Source organism: Notamacropus eugenii, chromosome 1, assembly GCF_028372415.1.
Source record: "Notamacropus eugenii isolate mMacEug1 chromosome 1, mMacEug1.pri_v2, whole genome shotgun sequence".
Lineage (NCBI taxonomy): Eukaryota > Metazoa > Chordata > Mammalia > Diprotodontia > Macropodidae > Notamacropus > Notamacropus eugenii.
In genome coordinates, this window is record NC_092872.1 from 687,157,668 (window position 1) to 687,179,992 (window position 22,325).

At 35.6% G+C, this 22,325-nt stretch overlaps 1 long non-coding RNA gene across 1 annotated transcript in view; it reads left to right on the forward strand.

Moving 5' to 3' along the window:
- LOC140528340 (uncharacterized) overlaps positions 1–21,310 on the forward strand; it is a 196,860-nt gene extending 175,550 nt beyond the window's left edge. Inside the window, exon 5 of the long non-coding RNA XR_011975147.1 lies at positions 20,404–21,310. This is a non-coding gene — a long non-coding RNA (uncharacterized lncRNA). The remainder of the gene's footprint in view (positions 1–20,403) is intronic.
- The last annotated feature ends 1,015 nt before the right edge of the window (positions 21,311–22,325 follow it).

Below are 22,325 nucleotides of genomic sequence, written 5' to 3' on the forward strand. Positions count from 1 at the left end.
TTAATAATTGATGAGTTTCCTTCTCTCTGAAGTTCTTTAAACTGTAGTTTGGTGATTACTTATTAGGAAGAAGATCAGTGGTAGATAGAATCCTGGAAGACTTGGATGTAAAAGACACCTCAGATACTTATTCTGTATGTCTGGATATCTATCCTTCCTCATCCACTGAAGATACTGCCACCTTTAATATGTAGTGAATTTCATCCATTGAATATTGTTTCTTCTCACCTCTACTTCCTAAATATTTTGCTTTTTGTCACCCAGACTCATCTCAAGTCTCATTTTCTGTATGACTTTTTTTTCAGTTTTCTATCCTTCTATCCTCCCACTGTGTGTGTATTAGAATATTTTTACAAAATGATGGTGAAAGGAGATGCACACACATACAGAGGGTACAATGTTGCACTTACTTTTCTTTGTAACCCCAATAATTAGAACAGTCCCTAGCATAGGCTGTTAGAGATGATTGACTGACATAGAATCTACATGACAGAGTTGTAATGTTCATAAGAGATACTATATTTAGCATGCTTTTAAAGATGAACATGCATAATAATATTAATAATAATATTTATTACTGGTATATATTGATCACTTTTTTTGATTACTTTGCCTGTATGTTTTTTGGATTGCAGCTGAAGTCTCTTCCAGCTCTCAGATCGTGTAATTCAGTGATTGATGCTACTACACAGGCAATTTTCCCACAACTCAGATTTTTTTTAAAAAAAAAGAAACATGATCATAAAGGCAAGTTAATTAAGATGAATACAAAAGAGTCACAGTATCCAGTAATGAGTTTTAGAAATGCTTTAGAAAGATTTCAGATAGCTAGAGACAACAAAAAAATTATCTTTGGTTTGTTTTTTTTTTTTTGGTTTGTTCATTTGTAAAACTGTGTTAAGGACAACACAAGATTCAAAGAATGACTAGTCTTGATATTATTTCTCTTCTCTTTGGTAGCATAGAAACTGGTAAAGTTAATGCAACACAAACTCCCTTTAAGAAAATTGTAGCATGTAGAATAAAAGACGTGACAGATTTCATCTGTTCTGAACAAACCATATCAGATTACTATGTTAAGTTCAAGGTCTTATATTTTAAGAAGGATGTGAAAAGGAGGGATTGCATCCAAAGGAAAGCTATGAGAATGGACAAAATTAGGGTAGGTTGAAAGGACTGGGGTTGAATAGCTTAGTAAAGAGAAAATTAAGATTAAGGTGACAAAATTGTAGGCTTTAAATATTTAAAGGTTTGTTCTGTGGAAGAAAGATTCTATTTGTTCTTGCTGGTCCCAAGCACAAAAGTAAGAGTAATTGATAGAAGTAGAAAATACAGATTTAGCTTGCTATGGAAAAATTCTATTGATTTGGCTTGTTATTCACATACTCTGGTGTCATCCTCATGTCTGCTCTTTGTTTTTTTCCCCCATATTCAGTCAGTTACTACATCTGATTGATTCTACGTCAACAAAAGTTCTCTATTCCATCCCCCTCTTTCCACCAACATAGATAGACCAACTTTAATTCAGACCCTCCTCATCTTTTGCCTGTAGTACTATAATGGCCTCTCCATTACATGCTAAACTTCCAATCTCTCTCTCTTTCTACCCTGTAGAATAATCAAAATTACTTTGCAAAAGCCCAAGTCTGTACAAGACTTCTCTCAGCTCACAAACTTTTAGTGGTTTTGTGTTGTCCAGACTCTCTTCCTCCCTTAACCTCCCATTCTAGAGGACCCTACCATACCAGTTGTCTCGGGAATGCCTACTCCATAGGGAACACACTTGCTTTTATCTTAAATAATTATCTTTCTTGCTCCCTCCACCTTCATGGGCTCAGTGAGGTCTGGATCCCTTCTGAAGACATAATCTCCCTTTCCAGGACTGATTGCACTTTCACTTTTACTTTTCAACTCACTGATCACGGTGGAGAAGTAGTATTAATCCTTACTCCTCATGATTCCTTCCAGCTTCTCCTTATTTCATCATCTTTCAGTAATCTTTCCTCTTTTGAGGTTCATTAATCCAGAGTTATTACTCAATCAATATAGGGGAGATTTTGTTTATCAACTTCCAGGATATTTCCTTCCTTCTTCAATGAGTTCGTTGTCTGCCCAACAGTCTTTCTCTCATTCCTCAATTCATAGTGTGATACTAGAATACACACACACACACACACACATATACATATATATATATATATTTATATGTATATGTGTATGTATACACACATATATGCATATACTTCTTCAAATATCCTAATCTCCAAATTTCACTACTTGCTCTTTTCCCATGACCTACTCCTTTGTCCTACTCCAGCTACATACAGAGACTGTCCAATCATTCTCTTAGTCTTTCCATCACTTAGAAGTAAGAAATTCCTTTAATTTGATCATGTTGTTATTCTACCTCTTGTTTCCTTGTTGCTTCAAGTCCTGTTCTTTTTCTTCAGTATGACCTCTAACCATTCTATCTTTTATTTCTTTCCTATACCATTACTCCTTCATTAACTACATTCTCTTCACTATCCTAACTTTATTCCTTGGTAAAATATTTCAGCTCCACGCTGTTCTCTTCTCTTTAGCCTTTTTGCTTCTTCCTCCTATTAAAGATATTACCCTGACAAACTCCAGTTTTGTAATATCCCCTCTATCCATTTCTTTACTGCTACTTTTATACTTTTGAGTGAAGTTGGAGAAAATAACAATAAGAATAATTTTTTAAATGTGCTACTGTTGTCGGTCTGTCATTTCAGTCATGTTCAAGTCAAGTCAGTCTTTGTGACTGACTTCAGGTTTTCATGGAAAGGATACTAGAGTGGTTTGCCATTTTCTTCTCCAGCTCATTGTAGAGATTAGAAAACTGAAGCAAACAGGTTAAGTGACTTACGCAGGATCACACAGTTAGTAGGAGTCTGAGGCCAGGTTTGAACCCAGGAAGATGAGTCTTCCTGACTCCAGGTCTGTTACTCTGTCCACTGAGCTACCATGCTAACTGGGTCCACTAAAATAATATGTTAGGTGCTCACCCTGGCTAGACAATCTTATTGCATCTCCCTAAATGAATCACTTTCCCACTCACAACAGTTTTTCCAATCTTTTACATTCCTCTTCAACTTTCTCACAGAGCCTTCTCTCTCTAGCCTTTCAACTGAGCACGTTGCCTCATATATCAGTGAAAAAGACTGAGATTATTTTCAGAGATTTCCACCTTTCCCCTGTTCCTTGTCTCATATCTCTTAAATGCCTTCTATTTCCTCTTTCCTTCTTGTTTTATGTAGAGATATAGCTCTTTTCCTTGCCAACTCAAGCCCCACTATTTACACTTGGCAGTTCCATTCAATCTAATCTTCTAATTCATCTAATATTTACCCCCTCTATGATCCCAAGTCTCACTAATCTTTATTTTATCACTGATCTTCAGTTTCTAACTACTAGGTACTTCTTTCCTGCCTAAAAACATTCTCCATCCTCAAAGAGCCCCCAGTATTGCCAAAGTCACATTATCTCAATATTCATCCTTTTTGACCTCTCTGCAGTCTTGGTTACTTTCAAACATCCTTTTCCTGATGATATTTCGACAATCCAGCTATTTTATAACTTTCTAATCTTCGTGCATCTTCCTTATTACTTGCATTTTGCAATCCAGTGACACCAGCATCCTTGTTGGTCATTGAACATGACATTCTATATGCACACTCTAAGGGTTTTCCCAGCCTGTCTCTCATGCCTGGAATGCTCTTCCTCCTCATCTCTACCTCCTATCTTTTCCTTGGGTTTCTTGAAGTCTTAAAGTCCTATCTTCTGCAAGTAGGCTTTTCTAGTCCTCCTTTATCTTACTTCCTTTCCTCCCAGACAACCTCTATATTTTAGAAACTTATTTGTTCATAGTAGTTTAAATCTCATCTCCGCATTAGACTGTGAGCTCCTTGAGGACAGGGATTGCTTTTTGCCTCTCTTTTTTCTTTACTCTTTGCCACAGTTTCTGGCATATAGTAGGGGCTTAATGAATAGTAGTTTACTTTTGATTCACAGGCATGAGTTCTTAATTTTTTTCATATCTTGACTCTTCAGCAAAGTGCCTAGCATACAGTAAGCTCTTAATACAAGTTTGTTGTTTACCTAGCTAATTTTTTGAAGTCTGGTGGATACCGGGAACCTTCTTTTTGGAGCAAGGTTTTAAAATAGAATTGCAAAAGAAATCAATTATATCGAAACACCATTATCAAAACATTTCTTTTAAATCATGATAAGGAATCCAAGTTAAGAACCCTTGTTCTGGATTAAAATAGGAACTCAAAAAAGGCATTGGAACCTTTCACACTCTGGCTCTGTTTACTTTACCATTTTTATTTCCTGTTATTCGGTTTCATTATCCACCATGCAATCACTCCTCCTTTCTGCCTCTCAAGAATCCTCACAATCCTTCAAAGCTCAACTTCCGTCTGTCACCTTCCTGCTCTCTCTGTCCTGACACATTGATGCACGTTGTTTATTTATTTATTAATATCTTATAACCTCCTAGTTGGAATTAAGCTCTCTTAAGGGTAAAAGTTGTTTTCTTTTTCCTTTATATTCTCAGAACCAAGTCAGTACCTTGCATATAACAGGTGCTTGATAAACACTTATTGGGCTGAGTAAAGCTCTCTATAGCTCTGTGGAGAAAGAGGTGGATAACTCTATAGAGCACTCTTCTTAGAAGTAGTGAAGATGAAAAATACCATTCTGTCTCAGAAACCTCCTGGCCAAGTCACATGAGTTTCAAGTCACTGTGTTTCCTCAATTGTAAAATGAGGACAATAGATAACAACATTCATTTCACAGGATTGTTGTGAAGATCAGATATAGGGGATGCAAAATGAGGTTTAGTGAGCTATAATACAGCTAAGAGTTAAAACATTCAGAGCCAGGGAAGGGATGTTTACCTAGAATAAAGAACTGATTCAGCTGAGTACAACTGCCTAGTGTGGTTCTTGCTACTGACCTGTGTTCTCATGCTAGAGAAAGTAATTCCAGCCCCTCACATCCTGGCTGTTTTGTTTCCAGGTGTGTGTGAAATTGTATCATAGCCAAAGCCTTAATCTCCTGGCCTAAATAAGCCTCAAAGACAGTTTAACTACAAGCTAGTTTCACTAACTTGCCTCACTGTTGAGTAAGGCCTTTCTTTTGCATATTGTTCCCAATATAGGTAGAGTCCTAAAGATTTTCCAAAACTAAAAAAGACTGAAAAAAATCCTGACTGAGATGTCAAAAGCATGTCATAGGTAGCACTGGAGGAAAAATAAAATAGAAAGATAACAATTAAGTGCTGGCGATAAAAAGAAAAGCAAAATTTGACCTTGATGTCAAAGAATTCACAGTGTAGGGAGATGATGTGAAAATGACTGTATGTAGACAAAATATTTTAGATGATTTATTGGCATGTAAACAGAAGAAACTAGCAGGGGAAGACTTCTTATTGAAGGCAGGATTTTAGCTGAGACATAAAAAAGTGAGAAAAGCCAGAAAGCAGAGATGAGGAAGGAGAGAATCCAGACAAGATGGACAATCAGTGAGAATGCAAGGAAATGGGAGATGGAGTACCTTGTGAGAAAAACAGCAAGGAGGGTGGTGCCACTGTGTCAGTGAATCATAGAGTACATGCAAATAGAATAAGACTAGAAAGGTAGGGACTGTCTTTATATGCAAAGTTTTTAGACTATTTCCTATCTAGTTCACCTTCTTTCAGACCTGCTCTAGCTTGCCAAAGTTTCTTCAAATATGTACCTCCCAGAATTGAACATTCTACTTCTGCTATGATCTGACTGAAGCAATGGGAATATTACCCCCTTATTTCTGCACATTGGTTATTTTGGCTGCCATCTAAAACTGAATCAAATCATTGCTTGGATGTCCACTAAATCACCCAGATCTGTTCACCTAAGCCACTATCTTGATGAATGTTCTTAGCTAGACAAAACCAAAGGAATAAAAACTGACACTTGTGGAGGTGTTTTTAACCAACTGCTGAAATTGATGGTTACTGATGTTATCATAATATTTTGAAGCTTGCAAAGTGGTGGTCATTTGATTTTCTTAATAATTCTGCAAAGTAAATACTCTAGTATTATAATCCTAATTTTGCAAATGAAAAAAATTAAGGTTCCAAGAGGTAAGGAAACTTGTCTATGATTACATAGCTAAAAAGTGTCAGAGACAGGATTTTGTCCTGGATCCTTCAGATTACAAGTCCACCACTCTTCCAATATAACAGACTTTATATTTATCCTTATTAAATCTCAGGTTATTCATTCTGGCCTGTCATTCTGATTTTTTTGAATTTTCATTGTCTTCCAATGTGCTTGGCTATGATTATCTAAGTTAGCCCTCTGTATCTGGGTTGTCCCCATCCTTCCTTGGATATTAGTTATCACTTCCATTTACATATCATTGGAGTCAATATTACAATTTTTCTTCATGTGTCTCAGAGTATACCAGAGTGGCATGTTTCATTGTTCTTTTCTCCAAAGCTTACCTAGCCACATTTGATTGTATGATTTGATGCTTGATGTTTTAAAGGCATATGTGTTTATTAAAATTGAGAGTATTAAAGGTTAAGATACATATGGAAGAAAATTAAAATAAATGATAGAGAAATTTCCATGAGTAATGGGGTAATGGGACCCACTGGCAACAGTAAGTATTAATTGTAAAGATCTTCGACTGCATTTCTCCAAGTCTGCCATGTATGGCTTGTAACTGACAAATAGGTAACTTAAATCATGCCACATTGACTTATGCTCTTGGTCCTGCCTCTCTGTCTCAGAGACTCAAGTAAATTTTAGAGGAATGACAGTATTCCTTCCTGACTTGATAGCAGTCTATCCCTTGTCCTTTTATTGTTTATTTCTTTCTTCTTTCATTCCCTGTTCACTGATTCTCCCTGCTGAAGACCTGAGAAGGGCAGGAAAGGGAAGAGGAAAAATGGCTTATTAAATTCCTATTATAGACACTGTGCAGAGTGCTTTAGAAATTTTATCTCATTTGATCTTCACAACAACCCAGGGAAGTAGGTGCTGATATTACCCCTATTTTGTGCTTAAGGAAACTGAGGTAAACAGCAATTATATAACTTTCTCAGCTAGTATATGTCTGAGGCTAGATTTGAACATAAAGTCTCCTGAGTCTAGACTCAGGAGAATCATATTTCTTTCTGTTACATTTTAATTATTTCTTTTTCAAGATAGAAAATATTATTTGTTTGGAAGTAAGCTGACAAATTTAGACATATAAATACTTTAATACTGAGCTAAACACATATACAAGCTTGAACTCACACAGAAGCATAAAAAGATACGTAAAAATATATGCACGAGTTCAAATATATGATTCATGCTGAGACAGTTATACATTCATCCATTCAGAGCCTTAAAATCAAATTTATATCAACACTTGTATAAATGCAACTCCATAAATAAACACATGTGTGTGTATACACACACATATTCAGTCCTTTTTTAGTCATATCTAAATCTGTACAAACCCATTTGGGGTTTTCTTGGCAAAGATACTAGAATGCTTTTCTATATCCTTCTCTAGCTCGTCTTACAGATGAGGAAACTGAGGCAAATAGGGTTAAATGGCTGTCCAGGGGTTACATAGCTGGTAAATAACAAAGATTGGATTGACAGTTATGAAGATGAGTCCTCCTGATTCCAAGCCACTGAGCCACCTCCCTCCCTCACTGCCCCCCCATACACACACACAGGTATGTGTGTATATACATAAATTTATATAATGTGTATATATACATATACAGATATGTATATATGCACATACACATACACACATATCTTTCTATCTATCTATATCTTACATAGAGACTGCACATACTTGTCCATTGATAATATTTTAAGGATGAATGAGGCTATGATGATAATTATTATAAACAACACTGGTATGGTCTATTAAGTTTTATAAAATGCTTTGTATATGCTATTATTTTGAATTAATTCTCATAGCAATGTTGGAAGGCAGATGTGATTATTATTTCCATTTGACAAGTGAGGAAAGTAAAATGATAACAATTGAATGACTTGAACTGGGTAACAGAGCTATTAATGATGTCTGAGGTAGGCTTTGAACTCTGGTGTTCTCACTCCGTGTCTGACACTCCAGCCATTTTGCCTCAACATAATAATAGAACTGAAATATTCTTGATACTATTTAATTTGATTGTTTTTCTCTACCCTGTATTCATTTTTTTGGGGGGGGTCATAAATGAGTCTGAAGGAAGCAGTAGGTGGAAAACAATTTTTACATTTTCTTTCCCCATACATACATATATATACACATACATACATTCATACATATATACATATACATATATGGTTGTTGTCCTTCACTATCAAAGAGGACCAAAAAGTCATCACTATGATAAAGTTGAGTTTCAGTGTGTCCAAATGTGGCTGATCAGACCAATATGAGCTCAGAATGTTCTATCACAGATTGGGCACAGATAGTCTGCATAAACATTTGGGATGGCTACGCTAAATTTGTACATCCTACATTTCCTTTGTGCTGTTTCAATTTTGCTTTGCTCAGAGAGCATGTTACCCCTTTTGATGTGGGCACACCATGCTGAGCAGTCCTGTGTCAGTGTCTCCCATGTCACACAATCAATGCAAAAGTTCTTGAGAGAGATTTTGAGAGTGTCCTTGTATTTCCTCTTCTTTTATTGCCTGCCCCATGCGAGTTCTCCATAAAATATTCTTTTTGGCAAGCATATATTTTGCATTTAAACAATGTAGCCAGCCCATCAGAGTATATACATACATACATATATACACACACACACATATATATATATACATATATACATACATATATCTATATATACATGCATATACATATATACATACATATATATGGCTATATCTGGCTATCTATCTATACGTGGAATGTTTATGTCCATCTAGGCATCTAGCCATGTACCTATCCTTCAAAATTTATGGATAAAATATTTTACAGAAGTTTGATCCATAGATTATTTGAGATTTCCAGGAGGCTTCTGAGAAGATAGTTTTGGAGTAGTTCCCTAAGATGAATGTTTGTTTATTGTTGCTGAAGGGTCCCTGGAAATCATAAGTGCAATTTATGCTTTTGAAATATCAGCTATATTTATCATTTTTCTGAACTCCCAAACAGTCATACCCACATTCCCAGTTCCTGGAACAGAAATTAACAAATAATCATAAAAAGTTACAACTAAAAAAAAAAAAAAAAGGAAATTCTCTCTTCTAGCACTTATTTCCCAGGCAAGGAAGTTGAGACGTATAGTTAAGAAGCAACTTACTCAAGGTCATATATAGAGTAAGTACCAGAAGCTGAGATTCTCAATCCACATCTATTGTCCTTTTCACTCCCTACATTGCCATCTAAGAATTTCCTGGGGGACTCTAAAAAACTGTTCATTTATGGTGGCTCCCTGCAGATTTTGACTGTAGCACAGAGAATTGGAAATGAGGGAAAAAAATGCACAGTTGGAATTTTAACTGGCTAGCAGAAATGTAAAAGGTAAAGATAAGCAGCAAAACCCCAGAATATTAGCACAATCGAGGACATACATTTAGCAAATGAGAGAATTTATAGCTTGAGATACAGGATGCTCTAGTTAGAAAATCGAGTGGACTTGATGTTAGATTAGTCTTGGGGTCATAGACTATCTCTAACACTTACTAACTCTGTCAGTCAGTTGGTCAACAAGCATTTAGTAAGTAATTAGTATGTGCCAAACACAATGCCAATTGCTGAAGATATAAATGTAAGTCAGAAGAATGATACTTTCTGATCTTTTAATGGAAGAAGAAAACACATAAATAGAAACCAAAAAATAGAGGATGTAAAAGGAGAGTTGTCCTGTGGGGACAGGGTGGATTCTGCCTATAAATATGAATATACTTCTATACTAATATCATATCATATAATAATACATAAAAGTAATCAAACATTCAGGTTCAGAATATAAATAGTGGAGCCTAGAGAGAGAAAAAAAATCATGGGGACCTAGCCACTTTCCTTAAAAATGAAGTTCAAGTCAACAGGGATAGAATTAACTTCCAGGAGAGGGGGTACAGGAGAAGAGTGAATTTCCAGAATGAGGAGATTGAACAGTTATTTGACTGCTCTGAGCCTCAGTTTTCTTATCTGTAGATTGGAGGTAAAGATACCTGAAAATCTTCACATTTCCCAAGAATACCAAGATAATAGATGCATAATAGTTTTATGAATGTTTAATGATTATGTAAACTCTAGTCATTATATTATCCAGAGTTTCTTTTGTATCAAAACAAAGAGAGGGCAAGAAAGAGAATATGTTTCACATAAGATCACACAGGTCTGTATGGCAAATAGAGCCACACTGAGAAAACCAGTATCTCCTGATTTCCTGGCTACTTTTCTCTATGCTACATCAAGCCATCCCTTATTACTGCTTCATCACCAAATTATCCTCTCTAAGTTGGTGAATCAAACACTGGCTTGTCATATTTCTAAAATTTGCTTAGGCTTTTTGAACATGGGAATATTCACAACAGTCATAAGTCTTAAAAAGAGGAGAAAAATATTTCCCATGAGCTCATGAGTTTATTGTTCACAAGTCTAATTGCTAAGACATGGGTTATTATTTTTTAAACAACATAGCTCACTCTCCATGTACAAGGGCAAATGAATTTTCTTTATTCTTTGCTTCTAACATATATAAGATCTTGGGCAGATCACATACCTATCATCGACTGGGAATAATAACACATATACTTCCAAACTCAAGGAAATATTGTAAAGAAGGCATTCTACAATGTAAAGCATTATATAATTAGGAGGGGGCAGTGGTAAACTGAGAAGGTTGAACAAGAAGATAGTCTCTGTTTCTTTTTAGCTCCTATGTCTAAATTAATGTGTTTTATTTTTTTTTTTTAATGTTCTAGAGTAACTTTTAGCAGGCAGCTATGTGACACAGTGCATTAGTTCTAGGCCTGGAATTAGTTAAGACTGAGTTCAAATCCAGCCTCAGACACTTACTAGTTTTGTGACCCTAGATAAATCTTGTAATCCTATTGGCCTCACTTTTCTCCTCTGGAAAAGGAAATGGTAAATCACTACAGTATCTTCACCAAGAAAACCTCAAATGGGGTCATAAGGAGTAAGACATAACTAAAAATGACTGGAAAACAAATCTTTTAGCACTAATTTGCTAGGGTTCCACTAGCCCGCCAGTGGGATGGATCTTTGATTTCGGAAATGTGGGTAAATCCTGGTGTGAAAATTCCCTCCACTGATGCAAATTACTTACCTTATTGAAATTTTTAGTCTTAGGAAAATACCTGAAGTGCTGAAAGATTAAATAGCTTACCCAGGGTCACATAACTGATACGTGTGAAAGGCAGAACATGGTTATTTGATGATCATTCTTTCAGTCATCATCATTACCATCATCATTGCTGTTAGTTTTTCTATTTGATCTTAAAGTTTATAAGTACTTTTCTTGTTATCACATCTTATGTAATTAGAAGATTCTCATTGGTCCCCACTTTATAAATAGGAAACTGTGGCACAGAGAGTGGAAGGACTAGTTTAGAGTCAATGTACTATAATTTAATGGCATTGTTTCTCCCTCCACCAAAATAAAACACAGGAGCAGAAACTCATAAACTCAGGACTGGAAAGGATCCTGGACTTCTCCATAATTTACGAAATAGTTTAAAGAATCATAGTGGTTGAAAACAAGTTATTCCCCTCATGGCTAAAGAATTCATAGATAAATTATGGTACACACATTGTCTCTCTCTGCACACTGCATTTCTAAGTTGGTAGAACCTTACAATCTGTTGGTATAGATATCAAATATCCAAGACCCCCTTTATGCCAGGGACATCTCTCTGTCAGGGCCCTTCTATGTCAGGAACATATCAGAATAGGATTTTAAAGAAAGAACAAATGAGCAAACAAATAAATATGCAGCAAGTAGAATTAAATATAAGGAACTAGTGTAACTTTCTATTTCTTGCTCAGTGCGATGTCAGCTAAGAGCAAAACATATTCACTTGAATTAAAATGAAAAATCCATTGATCTGGGAGACAATAAACGACCAGAACTAATTGTTTAACCTTGGATAAATCACCTTATCTCTCTAGACCTCAATTTCCACATTTTAAAAATTATTATTTCATACTTGATCATCATTAAAACTTCTTCCAGCTCAATCATTTCAAAACCCTGTTATATAAGCAAAATTTCTGATTTGTTTCCTTCATAATGCCTCAATTATTCTTTGGGAAGTTGTCTTTTTCTTCCCTGTAACTCTTTGCAAAGGTTCTTTCTTTTATTTGGCAAGTTTTTCACGTGCAAGGTTTCCTTCTCCTTTCCTCTTCTGAAAATTACAAATGCCATGACCCCCAATGATCCTGCACAGAACAATTCTCTTGTATATCGTGACAACTGTAACAATGCTGCCTGTCAATTTCACTTCTCCTCAGGAAGCCACTGGAGTGAGTACACCCAAGGAATTTTGATAGGGGATACCTATATTGCTCCTTATTGTTGGGTGGAAATTTTATTTCACTTAAAATTTGAAGTGTTTTATGCAAAGACATCACATTTCAAATTCCTAAACAAAACCCTCTAAAAATCTAAGGGTGACTTAATGAGCATGAGTTAATTCTTTTTCATCAACTATACGGTGATTTCCTATTTAATTCTAAGATTAAAAGTTTTCTTTCTTCCCACTTATTAGTCCAGGCCCCCTTTACAATTTCTCTTTCAAGCAAAATAGCCAAATCCTCTATCCCCACCCTCATCCTATATATGATAGGAGTCAGTATATGACTTGGCCCTTAGAGTTGTTCCCAGAGGTGGGGGGGGGGGGAAGGATGAAATAGAGATGGAATCTATAATTTAATTATTATAAGGAACTGTTGAGTGAGGCACACTCCTCTCCCAATGTATTTCAACACCTTCTCTTCAATTCAATAATTTTAGAGAGTTGTCAAAAGCATAGCCAATATGTGTGGTAGAAAAGAATTTATTCCAAGATTTTTTTGGCCTTAAGGACAGCATTCTATCCACTACATCACATCAGTTTCTTCTGTATAGAGGGATTTGGCCAAGATGAACATGAACTCTCCCACTTTTGACATTATATGCTCTAATATTGGTGTATTAAAGTCTCTTAGAGTTCTAATAGTCTGAGATTGGTAGCACTATGTTTTGTAAAAATCACTGAATTTAGTAACTAGCATTTATGTAGAATTTTAAAGTGGACAAGTAACTTCAGGTATATTACCTTGCTGATCCCCACAATAATCCTGTGAGGTCAGGTACCATGATTATTCCCATTTTACATACTAGGAAACTGAAGTGAGTGAGATTAAGTGACTTGCTAAAGATCACACAACTCGTTAGTTTTTGAGATGAGATTTGAATTCAGTTTTTTTTCTGACTCTAATTCTACCCTTCAATGCACGGCACCAACTAGCTTCCTATAACAAGAATTATTTAAAAATCCCAACTATTATTTACTACCTATGTGACTAGACAAATGACTTAATTTTTGGGGGGGACTCAATTTCTGTACTGGTCAGAATTTAACAGAAGGCAGACCAAGGTAATTCTCCCAGTGAGATATCCCTTATTATCAGGGGCATGCAGCTTGGTAACAAAAGGATTTTATGGGTAGCTTCCATTTGTGCCAAAGCCCCACAGTGAGGGCTGACAGTGTCTTTTATAACTAGGTGTTTCTTCCTTCTGATTGACTTGATAGTACATCATTTGGACCTTCTCTGTCAAAGATAAGTCAACCCTAGTTGTGAACATTTTAATGAAGAGGTAAGTTAAGAGTTTTCATCTCCTTCCTATTGTTCATTGCCTTTTATGCTCAGAGGACCAAAATAATATCACAATGTTGAGATCAACAGACAGTGAGTCTGGTTGTGATTGACCATATCAATATGATCTTGGAAAGTTCTACTACAGGTCAGGCACAAATAGTTCCTATGATCATTTGGGAGGGATTGGTGCTTAAATTTGTGCATCTTACCTTTCTTTTGAACTACTGCAATTCTGCTTTGCCCATAGAGCACAGTGCCCTTTTAGATGTGGACACCCTATACGGAACAATCTGTGCTAATGTCTCCCATGTCTCATAATAAATACTAAAGTTCAAAGAGCACTTGAAAGTTTCTTTGTGTCACTTATTCTGACCTTCATGTTAGTATCTGCCTTCTATGAGCTCTCCATAAAATCATCTCTTACTCAAGTGTGAATTTGACATTTGAACAACACGGCCAGCCCATAAGAGATGTATTCTCTGTAGTTTTGTTTGAATGCTTGTCACTTTAGATTGTGAAAGAACTTCAGCTTCTGGTACTTTATCTTGCCAGTTGATCTTCAGAATCTTCCCAAGACATTCAAATAGAAATGGTTCAATTTTCTGGCATGGTGTTGGTGGACTGTCCATATTTTATAGGCATATGACAATGAAGTCAGCACAACAGATATATAGGCACCTTAATACCTCTTCTCTCCCTTAATTTCCTTAGGAGCCTCCCAAACACTGAGCTAGTTTTGACAATGCATGCATCTATCTCAACTTCCATGTGTACATCCTTGAAGCATACACTATCAATGTAAGTAATTATCCACAGAATTCAAAATTATTCCATTTGCTGAAACGGTTCCATGAATGGATGGTGTGATGCTTGCTGGTAGAGAACCTATGTTTTCTTAGTGTTAATTGTCAGACAAAAAGTAGCACAAGCAGCAGAGAATCAGTCCATTCTCTGCCGCATTTCAGCCTTAGAAGCTGCATCAAGTACTCAGTCATGTGTGAACAAAAATTTACATACCAACTCTTCCTCCACTTTAGTTTTGACTTGTAAACATCTCAAGATAAATAATGTATTGTCAGTGCATTAGCTGATCATGGTGTCGTTTTCATCCTCATTGAAGGCATCTGGTGACATCACGGAAAACATCATGGTATAAGCATGGGAGCTAGCACAGAGCTCTGCTTCACTCCATTGGTGACTGGGAAATTGTGAGAGCATCATTCTTTATCCAGAACTCATGCAAGCATGCTGTCATGAAACTGTTGTACAATACTGATGAACATCTCCATCACTGTGATCTTCCACAAGCCCTCATACCTGACAGTATCAAAGACCTTGAGATCAGCAAATGTTTTGTACAAACTTTGTTCTATTATATCCTTCCAAAAAAACTGTCCGATCTTCAGAGGTTGAGTTCTGAAGAAATTCATGAATTCTCAAAGAAATATTGGTAATATGTAATACAATCCAACATTAATTTTCCTCAACTTCCTTATCAATAAAAAAAGGAGTCATTGTTACTCTGGATGATCTTTAAAATGTCTTTTATCTCATAGTCTGTGATCTAACTTCAAAAATTGCATGTTTTAAATTTCTTTCCACTTTTAATAATCTATGACTATACAGCCCTAATTCAAAAAAAATGAGTTAGAAGGGTCTTCACAGGATATATAGTCAAATCTGTGTCTAACACATGAATAATTTTTTTTTAATATCTTCAGTAAGTGGTCATACAATCTTACTTTAAACACATCTAGTGAAAGAAGATGCATAACCTCCTGTAGTATCCCATTAAATTATTAGATAGCCCTTGCTTCCTTTTTCTTTTTTAATCCTTTCCTAATAACTAACCTGGCTCTAATTTCTAGGTAGAAGATCATAGGTCAGTAATTTTACTCTGGATCTCAGGTTCCTTTCCTAAAAAATGAGGCCATTGGCCTAGATGGCCCATGAGGTCCCTTCCCAGTCTAACTCTATGAGCCTTTGATATTTACAATGATCTAAAGATTTAGCTGTCCTCTAAATCCTATAACTTTTAAACCAATTAAAGAAAAAGCTTATTGAGCATTTACTATGAACAAGATAACACCTGAGGCCCTGTGGGGATAAAAAAGACTTCTGATGTATATTTTCCCTGATCTCAAAGTGTTTGCAATGCCTAAAATTTCACCTATTCTTTCCATTTCAACTACCACCATTTGAGTTCAGGCTTTCATGATCTCAGGAACTATTTTAATGACCTCTTGACTGGTCTTTCTGTCTCTAGTTCTCTGTCTTCTCTATTCCATCCATTACACAGCTTCTAAAATAAGGTTACTAATACATAGACTGGGTCACGTCATTGCCCTTTGGTGAGGGTTGGGGGTGTTAGTGATTATCACTTATAAAATAGAACACAAGCTTCTTACGTTGGCATTTACAATCTGGTTCTAAGCAACCTTGCACCCTTTGTTCACTCTATTCCCTTTAAGCACTGTATCAATCAAAGTAACCAGTTTCTTTCAGGGTAAGAGTAAAAGAACTATTCAATGCTCTAAAGAAACTAGCTGGCAACAAGTTCTGACTCTGACATTAACAACCTATGGGGCAATCAGCATGTCACATCATCTTTCTGTGTCTTATCTATATATGTCTTATAAGGAATGTATTAAATTTTTCCTAAGGGCCCATTCATGTCTAACATTTGTTATCTTGTGTTTTCACATTTGACTTTGTAAGATTTCTTATCATTTTAGCATTGTCAATCAGTCAATAATGATTTATTGTCTACTACTTGTCCAGGTACTGTGCTAAGTGATAGACAAACACATACACACACACACACACATACATATGTACACACACAGAGTCCATATCCTCAAAGAGTTCACAATCTAATGGGAGAGATAATATGTAAAGGTAAAGATAAGATAAATTGGAAATAATCAGCAGAGGAAAGAATTGAGGGAGATGGTCACAACTTGAAGAAAACAGTCCTTTTAATTTCATGTATTATAGGTTAACAATTTTTTTTTTATTTCAAAAGATTTCCAGCAATAATATGTTATGTTCTGAGGCTTCTTTCTGCTCTGACATTCTATGATCTACATGCTAACATTCTATGTTCTAAGTTGCTTTGGAGCATCAGTATTCCATTTCAATGTCAAATAGTTTTTTGCTTGAAAATCTCATCCCATAATATCTTTTCCTTAGAAATGTATGAGAGAAATGAGGACAGAATCTAAAGCTGAAGAAAGAGTGAAAAAAAGGCCAGATTCACCAAGTCGTTCTATTCATCTTCACTTACAGTTGGGGAATACTCTTTCTTAGAGGATGTGCCCTAAAGGGGACAAAGGCTAAATCTGAATTCATAAATTTTAATATCTGTCAGCAATTCTGATTAAAATGTTGGTCAGGTCTGCGGGAGACCTTTTTTATGTCCCTCCCCCCAACCCGGTGTTAGTGACTTCCTTCTGACACTATTTTCTACCGACTCTGTATATATTTTGTATGGACATCATCGCTTGCATGCTATCTCCATTAGAATATGAAGGATAATCTTTTTGCTTTTCTCTGTGTCTGTAGGGCTTAGCACAATGTCTGTCACATAGAAAGTCCTGAATAAGTGCTTGTTGGCTGACTGATTAATGACTAATATGATATATATGACATAGTTCAATCTATTAGTGAGCAGGAATCCACTCTCTAGGATTCTGCATGAGCTGTTATCCAGCCTTCTTTTGAAGACTTCTAGTAAAGAGGAATGCTCTACCTTGCCAGAACACCCATTCTACTTCAAAGTCATAATTATATTCTGGTGTTTTCCTTCATTAAAAATCACTCCTCTGTAATTTCCAGTCATTGTTTCATTTCTGCCCTCCAGAATCAACAAGAATGAGTCTATTCCCTCTTCAAAATGATTGTACTTCCAGTACTTGAAAAATAGCTATCATTAGTTAAGTAAGAAACATGCATTAATTTAGCAAATAACCATTTGCAGGTCATTGCTCTCCATCCCCTGCAAAAAAAATGAAAAAAAAAATCTTTATTTTCAAAGGGCTTAAATTCTTTCAGAGGAGAATATTTAGAGTTCTAAGTATATAAATAATAATACAATAGGTTATGCTATCATATTAACATATAACAATAAGTAAATATGATTACAAAATTAATATTTTTGTGGGAAGGCCACTAGCAGCAAGGGAATCAGGAAGGACTTCCAAGTAGAAGTATTCTTGGGATCAGACTATTGAGAGAAAAATGATGTCTAAGTGGTGAAAATGAGTTGGGTATGCTGATGATTCCCAAACTTACTTATCCTGTCTCAGACTCTCTGAAATCCAATCTCACATGTCCAACTGCTCCTCAGACATCTTAAACTGGATGTCCAGGAGACATCTTAAATTCAATATGTCCAAAATAGAAATCATTATGTGTCCATAATCTCTCTGCCCTCTGCAACTTTTCCTACTATGTAGAGGAAACACCATCCTCTCAGTCTCTCAGATTAACAACCTAGAGGTTCATCCTGGATTCCTCATTATCTTTCACCTCCGCTGTCTAAGCTGTTGCCAATGCCTATTGATTCTATCTTTAGGATATCTCAAATACTTCCACTTCTCTCCTCTGACATTGCCACCATTCCAATACAGTTCCTCAACACCTCATGAATAGACTATTGCAATAACCTGCTGTTGGGACTGCCTGCCTCAAGTCTCTCCACTCCAATCTATTATCCACTTAACCACTGAAAGGATTTTTCTAAAGTTCAAGTCTTATCATGTCATCCTGTCCCTCACCTCCACTTAATAAACTCCAGTGACTTTCTATTACATCCAGAATACAAAATACTCTGTTTGGCTTTCAAGGTCCTTCATGATCTAGCCTCCGTTCACCTTTCTTATTTTCTTATTCCCTATGCCATGAGCATGGATTCTTCAGCCCAATGATACTGAGTCTTCTGGCTACTCCACCAAAAAGCAAATATTCCATCTCTTGATTCCATACATCTTCTCTTGCTGCCCCCCATGCCACATTCTTCCTCCTCAGTTCCTACTACTGACCTCTCTGGCTTCTTTTAAGTCCCAACTAAAATCCTACCTTCTACAAGTAGCCTTTCCCAACACATCCTCACTCTGGGTCCTTCCCTCTTTTAATTATTTCCTGTTTACCCTGTATATTGCTCATATTGTATATGTATATATATATATATATATATATATATATATATATATATATATATATATATGTTTGCATGTAGTCTCTACCATTAGATTGTAAATTCCTTGAGTTCAAGGGGTGTCTTTTACCTCTTTTCAAATTCTTACTTTTTATCATAGTGTCAGGTACACAATAGATGCTTAGTAATGTTCATTGATTGATGCTGACTGATTGATTGTATCTTTACAACATGTGCTCCCCTGACATGCATACAGTAAAACAAGGTTAGTCCAAATGAAGTAAGCTAGGACCACATTAGTGACCCCATGTCATAAGCTGTTAAGGATAATTATATTGAAAGAATAAGATATAAAATCCTTGTTTTTGAGTAGCTAATAATAAATATGAAAAAAAATCTGAGATCTAACTATATACTAAGTTGCATTGTATGGATTGTAAGCAGAGGCTATAGAGTCAGTGCCTGGGATAGGCTTGATTTATTCACTAGTTAAAGGGACTGTCAATATAAGTAAACCAATATGCAGGAACATTAAAGATCATTCCGAAATTTTGTAGTTGTTTGCTGGTAATTATTCTTCCTTAGATATCTACCTCTATACTAAAAGATCTGTTATACTCAGTAGCAGGGACTAGAAAATTGAAGTAGATGCTGAATGTGATCATTGGAAACTGGATAGTATTAAAAACAGATAAAATAGCACAAGGTGAGTAGTTAACAGGAACTTATAAAAAGGAACATTAATTAATTCAATGTCTTTGGTGATTGTTAGGACTTCCATGCTCGTTTTAATGAAACAGTACTATAATACTGTCACTGGAGTATCGTTGATTATGTTAAATGTGAAGGCTACTTAAAGTTTCATAACCATGAAGGCAGCCCAAAAAGGCATAGACATCAACCCTCAGGGAATGGTTTCTGCTTCTGCTTGTCCTATGAAAGTGAAAGAGATTAGGATAGTCTCCACCCACACTGTCAGTCTGTAGATTGTGAGATCAAGCTAGAAATAAAACCTGCATAGGTTATGTTCATTAAGGAACTTTTCATGGTGATGGCTTTACCCAAAGCTTAGACCACTGGGATGAAATCATTGCTTTTCATTTGTATAGTTTCATCACAAGTAATCTATTGACTATCACACACCAAATCCATTAAGTACAAAAATATCTATGCTTGTGCATCTGTGTGTCTGAGTCTGTGTCTAGAGAGAGACAGGGAAAGTGATACACCAGTCGGATCATTGTTGCTGGGGGAGAATGCCAAGGAGCCCTCAGGGAGACATGTATGGATATTGTTGACTAACTGACTGATTGTCTTTTGAGCTGCTTCCATTACTTCTGTTCTGTCAATCATAAAGATATTATACTCTATTTTACAATTTACAGGAATATGAAGACTGTCACACCTAACTTTGTCAAGCTCAACAGCAGGATCTTCTGGAAGGTTCTTCTCACATTTTGACAGGTCTGGTTAAATCTCTTTCCAATATTCAGCATCTGTGTTATAATCAGGTCGTCCTGATGCCTATTTACAAACAGTGTGACTTTTCTAAGTGACAGATCTTCAGATAACTGAAGCCTAATGGTGTAATAAGAGACTCAAAACAAAACGGGCTTTTCAAGAGAAAAATTTGATGTTTCCAAGGGAACTTGAAAGGCCGAAGCTATGTCTGAGGAAGAGCAAAATGAATTCTAACAATGGAAAAATGAAAAATCTTGTCTAAATTTTAATGAAGAGATTTTTGAGCATCTTTTCATTCCTGTGAAATATAAATTTAACAAATGACTCCATTCATTTGCATGATGAATGACTATTCATATTCAAGCCCTTTATTACTACTAGCAAGGCAGAAAATAGCTTTTTTCCATGCTTCTGTGGTTGTTAATTGTTTTTCCTTTTCTTCTGGTGTTTAGGGTTCCTGTTTTCAGTATGAAAAGATGACAGCTATTGTAAGCCCCAAAAGTGATAATTAGTCTTATATGACAGTTTATTATGTTGCCACAGCTTATTAAAACTCTTCATTTTCATACAATTATCTAATTCACCACTCGAAGGCCACTTTAAAAATGAAAATTTACATGCAATCTCTAATTCTTTGAAGAACATTCCAGGGAAAGTTTTTCACAGGGAAAGCAAGTTTTATTTCTATTTATCTTTTGTCTTTCTTGTCATTCATTCTCTTGGTTATCATAAGATGCTCACAAAAATGAAGACAATCGTTGTCCAATCTGAAGAGTAAAGTAATTTCAATGCCCAACCTATGAAATTGATATTTTCTTTTTAGTTTTTGTTAATGGGGGGAAAATCTTTAATTATAGACAGATAGTATGTCCTAAAGAAAAAGAATGAATTCACAGATCCCACTGATTTGAGTGATATAAAAATTTTAAGTCATTTTTTTCAGTCTCTTCCTTTCTAAAATGAGGGAACTGAGTCTGAGAAATGTTAAGTGACTTGCCCCAAGTTACATTGTTAGTAACTGGCATACCTGGGATCAAACCCATCTCCTTTGATGCTAAATCTGATGGTCTATTTATCGAATAGTGTTTATGCTTGGTTTTATTTTGTTTACTACTTTTAATCATACATTTTGTGACACAAAGTATATTAGCGAATATAACCAGAAAAGGAAATTGGTCAAGCTTGTTGGGAACATGAGATAAAATAAATGGAAAGGCTGATTAGTCCAGTTCTGTTTTCATAGACAGAAAAGAACAAGACTCAAGCATGTTGGGTGTCTCCATTGAGGAGGATGAAGGGAAAAGCTATCAATAAGAATGTTTAAACAGGACATGCCATTTTCATTGGAGCGGGATTATAATAGCAAATGAAATTGCTGAACATGCAAACTACTAAAATAGCCTGCAAATTTACATTTGTAGTTGTCTATGGGTATAAGATTTTATATACACATGCATATACAAATATATGCATTTCATTGTTTATCCATACACATATTCACATATGTATATATGACTAGTTCCTTACATAAGAAAATAAAAAAAAAACTACCATGTGCTAGTTTTTTAAAAGTAAACTCATTTTATACTTAAAACAATACTAGAACACAGTTACTAATATTAGCCCCATTTTATAATTGAGAATACTGCAGCAGAGGTTAGGTGACTTGCCTAGAATCATAGTAAGCATCTGATGATAGATTTGCTCTCATATCTTTCTGACTCTATGCCCAATACTCTATCAATTACAGTTGCCTAAGTGCTTTAGAATTATAGGAAATCTGATACATACATACATACATGCATACATATATATATATATACATATATATATACTTTTATATTGT